Source organism: Mauremys mutica, chromosome 5 (assembly GCF_020497125.1).
Source record: "Mauremys mutica isolate MM-2020 ecotype Southern chromosome 5, ASM2049712v1, whole genome shotgun sequence".
Taxonomy (NCBI): Eukaryota; Metazoa; Chordata; order Testudines; family Geoemydidae; genus Mauremys; species Mauremys mutica.
This window is the reverse complement of record NC_059076.1, coordinates 16,101,551-16,110,797: the sequence shown is the minus strand read 5'-3', so window position 1 is coordinate 16,110,797 and position 9,247 is coordinate 16,101,551.

The window sequence follows — 9,247 nt, the reverse complement described above, 5'->3', positions numbered from 1 at the left end:
TGGTTAGAACCAGGTCGAAGACCCAGGTTTTGGCGGGGGCCAACTGGGGGGGTATAACGCTCCAAGCCCTTGAGGAACCTAAAAACCACAAGGTGTAAGAATACGGAGCAGCCACTCTCCGCTGGGTGGAAGGGAGAGATGGCTGCCCAGAGTGCCCTTAATGAGGACCGCGCCAGGTGCTGCTGTTTGAGAGACCAGAGGTAGTCCAAGACGGACTGGATCGGGACCTTGGCCGGAGAAACATTGTGCGTTTCGCAGCAGCAGGAGAAACGCTTCCACTCTGCCAGATACGTTAACCGAGTGGAAGATTTCCTACCACCCATGAGAATCCCGTAGAACCGAGGCAGAACAATGCAACTGGGATCGGTTTAGCCACGCAGCAGCTATGCTGTGAGGTGCAGGGAATACAAGTCTGGGTGGTGAAGCTTGCCGTGATCCCGCGTTATGGGGTCTGGGCAAAGAGGCAGGGAAATAGGGTTGGCTACCGACAGGGGTAGCAACCTGGTGTACCAGTGCTGCCTGGGTTATGCTGGAGCGATCATGATCAGGTGCTCTCTGTCCCTGCGGAGTTTTGGCAGGACCTTGTGAACCAGCAGGAACGGTGGAAAGCGTACAGCCGATGGCTCATCCACGGCATCAGAAAACACCTCCAAGATCGAGCCCAGGGAGAGGCCTTGGAATGAGGAGAACTTCTCTCTCTTTTCGTTCTTGCGAGAGCGAAGAGGGCTATGCGGGGAAAGTCCCACTTCCGAAAAACGGAATGGAAATGTCCGGAGGAAACGACCACTTGTGAGACAGGAAGGATCTGCTGAGGCGATCCACCAGCTGAAATGCCTGGTATACAAGGCAGACTGCTCTCAGCTTTTGGACATTGATGCGGAAGGCCAGCTCTTGAGCCGACCGAAGGCCGTGAGTGTGAAACTGACCCAGGTGAGCACCCAGCCGAGAGATGGGGTGTCTGTCATGAGGGACCCTGAGGAGTGAATGGAACAGCATCCCTGGATACACCAGGGAGGGCGCTGACTCCCGGTCGAGGGAGCCTAGGATGCTCAGGGGGAACGAGACGACCATGAGAATGCTATCTATGCCCGGGTGGTACACCAAGGTGAGCCACGATTGAAGTGGACGGAAGCGAAGCCTGGCATGTTTGGAAACAAACGTGCAGACAGCCATGTGACTCAGGAAACCTAAGCAAGTGCGAGCCAAAGTTGTCGGGAAGGTCCGTAGACCTTGTACAAATGTTACCATCGCCTGCAACCGAGGCGGAGGTAAGCAGGCTCTGGTGAGACTGGAGTCCAGCATGGCCCCAATGAATTCTATTCCCTGTGTGGGAATCAGAGTGGATTTTTCTATTGATCATCAGGCCTAGACACAGGAATAGGTCCGTGTCGATGCCCACATGACTGGTAACTTGTGCTCGGTGGTCCCTCTGGAAACGACGGTAGGCCCGAAGCCGGGGGTACCTTCTCTGTGGAGGAGAAATGGCGACGTGAAAATACGCGCCCTTCATATCGAAGGCGGCATACCAGTCTCCGGGATCCAAGGATGGGATGACGGTCCCCATGGGTACCATGCGGAACTTATCTGCATCGTGAACTTGTTGAGTCCCGCAGATCTAGGATAGGTCTGAGACCTCCCTTCGCCTAGGGGATTAGGTTTCGTCCTTAGGTACCTCCTGTATAGCTCCGATGAAGAGGAGCGTCCGCACCTCTTACAAGAGGAATCGCTCATGAGAGGAGTCCCTAAGAGGGACGAGGATGGGTAGGCTTTTGCCCCATTGGCGGTTAAACGGACCCTAATTTTGGCTCCTTTGGGGTCCTGATTGACGCCTACGACCGCGTAAGCGACGCCTGCTGGCAAAGTCCTGGCTTTGTCTAGGCGCAGGGTAAGAGCGGTCAGGCTGGGGACGGAAGGGTCGGCGCTGAAGCACCGGCGTGTGCATGCCGAGAGAGAGCGGAAAGTGACCCTGTTGCCCTTTAGGCTTTGCAGCCTAGAGCCAGTTTTTTCAGAGAACAGGCCTTTGCCATTGAAGGGCAAGTTCTGTATAGTGTGCAGCAGCTGCGAGGGAAGGCTTGATAACTGGAGCCATGAAAAGCGCCTCGTGGCAACACCCGAGGCCAGAGTTGTGGCAGCGGAGTCAGCTGCATCCAACGAGGCCTGGAAGGAAGCTCTCGCTAGCGACTTCCTTTGTTCCAGGAGGGCATCGAACTCTTGACAGGAGTTCTGAAGAACCGACTCTGTAAATTTGCCCACCGCCACCCATAGTAGCGGCTAAGCAGGGCTTGCTAGTTTGCTACACAAAGTTGCAGGGCACCCGCCGAGTACATCTTACGGCCCAGTAAGACCCTTCGGCTAGCCTCCTTGGCTTTAGGGGCTGGTGCCTGCTGGCCATGGCGTTCCATCCCCTTGCGGGACTGGACGACAAGGGAGCGGGGGGAGGGGTAGATGTACCTATAGGTACTTGTACCCCCTGGATGATACCATGCACTTGCGTTCCGATCAGAGGAGGGCCCGAGCAGTATGTTTCTGCCCCTGCCTCATCTGGGGAGGCGGCAGAAGAAAGGCCAGGGACAAGCGGGTCCTGTGTGGGCTCGCGCTCCTGGACGACCTCCTGACCCGATGGGATCTGGGAGCCCGGTGGCTGAACCGGGGCTTGCTCCGTACCGGTCGGAGGGGGACAGCTAATTGTCGCCTCTGGCACCCAGAACTCCGCCGGAACGGAGCGAGATGGGAGCACCGGTATGCCTCTGGCTTGGTAATACGCCCAAGGTGACTAGAAGGACCACTGATAGGTCTCCTGGAAGACTGTGGAGGGCACATCGGAAAACAGAGTACTGCGCATATGAAGTGTCCGCACGTGGCAACACTGATGCGTGGCTGGATGGCCCTGGAGTAGCTGAAGAGCCCTTGGTAGAGTCCCCGTCTCTAACTGACGTCGCTCGATGCGGCACCGGGGATCGGTACCGGGAGACCTACCGGTACCGAGAACGGGACCTGCCACTGGAGCTGTGCCGGGCGGTCGACCGAGAGCGTGAGGTTCGATGTTCAGGAATGGCTACGTGAGTCTCGGTGCCTGTGGTGGTGCCGGGAGCAGGATCGGTGCCGAGTGTACCGGGCCAGCGAACGGGACGCTGACCGGTGCCACGAGTACCAAAGGCACCGAAATAGAGAACGGTGCCGAGACTGCGAGTGGCGTCGGGACCTCGATCGGTGACGGGACCGAGAACGTCTGCGGGACCGCGATCGGGAACGGTGCCGCTCTGCGGTACCGACGCAGGGTGGCGTGAGCAAGACAGGCTCGCCGATAGACAACATAACCCGCACCGGCGGTGTCGGGGGTTAAACCAGCGCAGGCTCTGCCCTTGCCATCAACTCCCTCGCTGTGGAAATGTTTCCAGCGTGGAGGGAATAGTGAGCTCGACCACAGCTCGCACCGGGGAGCGTTCAGGTGCTGGGCTCGACAGCTCTTGCGTGTCCGGAGTCTACGGTGCTGATACTGTCGGTGCCGCAGCAGGTACCGGTGCCGGGCAGTACGACGTAGTAGAGCGCTCGGGCTGCGGAGCGGGCGGCTCGGACGCAGCTTAAAAGCGAGCTCGACCACAGTTTGTACCGGGGAGCTTTCCAGCACCGGACTCAACGGCTCTTGCCTGGCCGGAGTTAACGGTGTGGATACTGTCGGTGCCGCGGCACACATCGGTGCCGGGCGATCCGACTGAGCATAGCGCTCGGCTGCGGAGCAGGCGGCTCGGACGCAGCGTCATAGCGAGCTCTACCACGGTTCGTACCGGGGAGCCTCCCAGCACCGGACTCGATGGCTCTTGTCTGGCCGGAGTTAATGGAGCGGATATTGTCGGTGCCGCGGCCGACATCGGTGCCGGGCGCTCCGACTGAGCATAGCGCTCGGCTGCGGAGCAGGCAGCTCAGACGCAGCAAGTATATCGTGCCTCGTCATCTTCCAGGACCGGGAGGCCTTGGCGGTACCGGCGATCCGGTGCCGAGGGAGCGCTCCTTGAAGACTAACCAGCGCTCGGCGCCGAGAGCAGAGGAGCAAGAGCTGCCTCCCTCAGGAGCTGCTTGAGACGAAAGTCCCGCTCCCCTTTGTTCTCGGATTAAAGGCCTCACAAATGCGGCACTTATCTGCTAGTTGAGATTCCTCGAGGCACTTAGGAGAGGATCTCTTGTCGGCATCGGCTTGTGGCCGGCCGAGCAGTGTAGAACCCTGTGGACCGGGCATCGGACCCGGCACCGGGTGAGGGGAAGGGGATAAACCCCGAACCCCTGAAAATAAATACTATACTACAAACAAATAAAGTTAACTACAACTATAAACATCTGAACTATATACTAAACGAGAGAAACTACGAGTAGCTAGGGAAGTGGAGGTCAGCTAAGCCGTGCTCCACTGTTCCAACGGCCGTCACGGGCGGGAAGAAGGAACTGAGGGGCGGATGGGTCGGCAGGGGTATATATCCTGCGCCATAGCAGCGCCACTCCAGGGGGCGCCCAGCCGACCCACCGAGTGTTGCTAGGTAAAAATCTTCCGAAGAGCCGTGCACGCACGGCGCGCACACCTACATGGAATGCATAGGAGCAATCACTCGAAGAAGAATAATAATAATAAATAGCAGGGCTATCCCAGCCAGTTTAATAAATGCAAACATATATAAAGGGCCATCTCAAGAATTAAAATCCCTTCTAGGCATTGTTTGCAGAAAGACAAACTGAAAACAGCTGACTGCCCTGTCTTTTGAGCAATATGAAGCAGGAAAGCTCCAACACTAATTCCTCCATCCTGAATAAGGCACAGGGGACTTTATACAGAATAACTCATCCCATTGTCACCAGGCTGCTTTCAAATATCACAAAAATGCCTGGTTTTTAAAGAATGTTGTGTTCAAGAGCAAGAGAGTAAAGGACAATTAGAAGGCACTTACTATGTAGATTGGGAACAGAGGGAATCCTAACAATGATACTGGTCATTAGAGGGAAATACCTACAAAGTTTGCAGAGGACACAAAGATTGAGAGTGGTAAATAATGAAGAGGACAGGTCACTGATACAAAGAAATCTGGATCACTTGGTAAGCTTGGAACAAGCAAACAATGTGCATTTTAATATGGAAAAATATGAAGTTATACCTCTATGAAAAAAGAATGTAGGCCATACTTGCAGGACTCTATCCCTGAGAAGCAGTGACTCTGAAAAAGTCTTACAGGTCAAGGTAGATAATCAGCTGAACATGAGATCCCAGTGCAACAGTGTGGCCAAAAGAGCTAATGCAATCCTTGGACACATAAATAGGGGAATCTTGGGTAGAGACGTTATATTATCTCTGTATTTGGCATGGATACAATGGCTGCTGGAACTCTGTCTGTTTCTCGTATCCACAGTTCAGGAAGGATGTTGAAAGCTTAGAGAGGGTTCAGAGAAGAGCCACGAGAATGATAAAGGGGTTGGAAAACATGCCTTATAGCGACAGACTGAAGGAGCTTCAATCTACTTAATTTATCAAAGAGAAGGTTACAGGTTAACTTGATCAATCTGTAAGTATGCACATAGGGAATAGAAATTTGGTAAGAGAAAGCTGTTCAATCTAAGATGAAGGTATAAACAAGATCCAATGCACAGAAATTGAAGCTAGACAAATTCAGGCTAAAAATAAGGTGCACATTTTTAACAGTTACAGTAATCAATGGAACAACTTACCAAGGGTTGTGGTGGATTCTCTTATTGAAAATTTTTGATTGGATGTTTTTCTAAAAGATGTGCTCTTGTTCAACCAGAAATTAAGTCATGGAATTCCAATGGTCTGTTTTATACCAGAGGTCAGACTAGATGGTCACAATGGTCTCTTCTGGCCTTATAAACTATGATATAAGATGATTGCTTTAAGTGGGAGACTGGAGCCATTTGTTCAGTTTTTCTTTTTGTCAGCAGGTCAGCATCCTATGACAGCACTTTACTCCTCTAGCCTTGATATTACACCTTTGCAGAGAAAAGTAGCTGAAGATTAGTGTTCGTTTTCTCAAATGCAAGGAAGATATTACCTAAGTTACTGGGGGTCTGTCAAGGATCCAGTTCTAACAGAGCACCCCCTTGTGTACTCACTCGGGTCGGTCACTGCAGCGGGGGATGCTTTGTAGCATTCTGGCGGTGATGGGTTCTCAGCCTTCTGGCCAAGCCCTTCTGGATACGTCTCCCCATTTCAAACAACTCAGTGGCAGCAAGCACGCATGCAAAACTGATCAACCATACAGGTAGTCCCAATCGAGACTCTGGTCTCTCTCCCTTCAAAGGGGCCCTGGATGGCCGCAGTCCAACTCACAGTCTGTTGATTCTCCCGGGAAAATTATAGGATACAGCCCATCCCATCCCAAGCAGGGCACCACATGGTGCTTGAGTCCACTCAATTCTGGGGAAGTGGGACAAAAAGGAGAACTGGCTAGACCCCACAGCTGACCACCCCTCTGACCAGCAGTCTATCCTCCTTGGGGATAACAGCCTTCTGCTGCCAGCTAATGTAGTTAGTCCTATAACTCAAGCAGTAGCAGACTGTGCTGCAGTATTTTTACTTGTTTCGTTTAAAATAAGCCTAGGGAGCTATATTACATAACCTCTGTTAAAAGAACATTATTCAGGTTGCAAAGGTGAGCACTCAGAAGTTAGGAAATGACACATTTGCAGTTGTATGGGTAGCCTTAATTCAGCCCCGTTGTGTTTATGCATTAGGACACAATCTTTAACTACATGATCACATACTATTTTTCTCCACAAGCCCAGTCTCATTCAGTGCACAGGATGGAAACGCAATGGGGCAGAATTAACGTTGCAACCTTACTACGGTGAAAAATCATAAATCTAGTATTTCCCAACTTTTGAGTGCTTGATTATGCAACCTAAACTACACTTAAAAAAAAACTATGCTAAAAGAAACTAATGTATTCTGTAACTCCATAGCTGTACTGTAGAATTGCATTAACTGTATTACTAACCCTAACACATATTGATACACATTTGGTATGGTATATAGAAGATAAATATGTACCTTATTCAGTCCCAGGGAACTAGAGCTAAATGCAAAAAACAAGGCTAGGATTTTCACACTGGGCTAAGGGTATACGTGCCCAACTCCCATTCAAATGCAACGAGAGTTGGGAACCTAACTCCCTCAGGCTCTTTTTGTAAATCTCAGCCTAAAGTAAAATTCATATTCCTCTACTGTATGCATTTGCTGTGGTGTGATTGTCTTCAGATTTTATCGGAGTAATTTGCCCCACTAAATGATATTGCATCTCTCTCCCACGTAATCATACCACAATCCTTACCATTATGTATATGGGCTGTAAAACTTGGCTTTGGTTGTTGGGTTTAGCATGTGGGTGCTGGGTGGTGCTGAAACCCCACATTGCAGCATTTCAAACCTGGGGTTGAAACAGCCCACTTTGGAAGCTAGAGAGAGAATAGCAATGCTTGTCCCAAAGCTAGCTTTGTTTCCTTTTAGAAACACATTGTGTTAAACTGTCCCCAAAAGGTACTCCTCCATCCTTCAGTAAGAAAAGGATTATAGACACCTTTTATGTGGTGCAAATTCCCCACTGGTTTATTCCATCTCTCCTTTTAGAGAATACAGCCTTGTGATCCTTCAAGCTTTACAAATAAAGTAATAAATGCAGCCCCGGTGGACAGCTGCTGCTCTGTGTTCTGCTGAGCTTTGAAGGAACTAGAAATATTCTATTTATTATTAGAATTAGCAGAGATCAGTTAAATACAGTGAGTCCAACAGCTTCAATAATAATAATAAAACCCACAACAAACCTAGAATTCTCCTCCTCCCTGCTGGCACGTTGCTGCAAAGATAGAGAGCTTTGTAAATACAATTAAACAATAAGAGGGATTGTCCTGACACCTGACAATTTCCATTTGGCACCTCTAGCCATAAGGGATGGATCAACTAGTAAGTTTTCCCATTCTTGTAAAGATGAGCAGTGTTAAACTCGGGGTTACTTCAAAGCGATACAGCAAGGAGGTGGAAGAGCCGTTTACACTGCAAAGGAGCAGGCTGATTGAGTTCTGAAACAGCACCAAGATGAAAGACAGAAAAGGAAAAAAGGTTTTTGGTCTTGAAGTCTGCCTGACTCACATCTTAGAACCATGAGTCTGGCATCTACTCCACATAACCGTAGCACGAGTGCCCTCTTGTGTACAAGGGCTACATACAAAAGTGCGAAGCAGCCTATTTTTCCTGAAATCGCTAGCTTGAAATGCCAGGAAACCATCCCAGCAATGTACGGTATCTCAGCTTTGAGTTAAAAATATAGGTTTCCTCACCAAAGCTCCATGAAAAACAATCAGGGACTCAGTCTGGATGGATTGACAACACATTTCAAATTCAGTGGCTGCTGCCAGCTCTCCCCTCCTGTGCCTTGTAAATGGTGTTATATTATACTGATGTTTGCATCTTGGATGTGATGCTAATGATCTCATTTTCCATGTGATGGTTCAAGTCAATAAGCAGAAGAAAGTTGAAAATGAAGAGTTTCATTTCGAGTTTCCTGAACACAGGAACTTTGTCTTCTCATCAACATGACACAAAACAATATTCTCTGTTATAAGATACATTTTTGGTCATTTATATCTGACCATCATTTGAATAAAATCAATGATATGCACATCAGCAGAATACAGGAGAGAATAGTAAAAATAAAATGCAACCGATCATATTGCTAAGTGCACCAGAAACCTATCTTCCTCAAAGAATACCATACACACTGTTGTATACTATGGCTTCAATATGGGTGGCAACAGTCTTTCTGACTTTATCACCTGAAATTAAATCCTGCTTGCCTTATTCACAGGAGGCATCTTCCTCAGAGACATGAGATCAGCTTGCAAAATCAGCTCATAATGTAATATAATTATAGTCTAAGGGATAGAGCACTGTCTTGGGAACCAGGAGACCTGGGCTTTATTCCCAGTTCTGCCACTGATCCACCTGGCTTTCAACAAGTCATTTCCCTTCCCTGTGCCTCTGTTCCCCCTCCCACTCTTTGTCTTAGTTTAGACTGAAATAAATTACAGTCTGGATTCTCTCTATGTCTAGGTCAGGGGCGGGCAAACCATGGCCCAGGGGCCGCATCCGGCCCTCCAGAAGTTTTAATCTGGCCCTCAAGCTCCCGCTGGGGAGCGGGGTTGGGGGCTTGCCCTGCTCCGAACAGCTCCTGGAAGCAGCAGCATGTCCCCGCTCTAG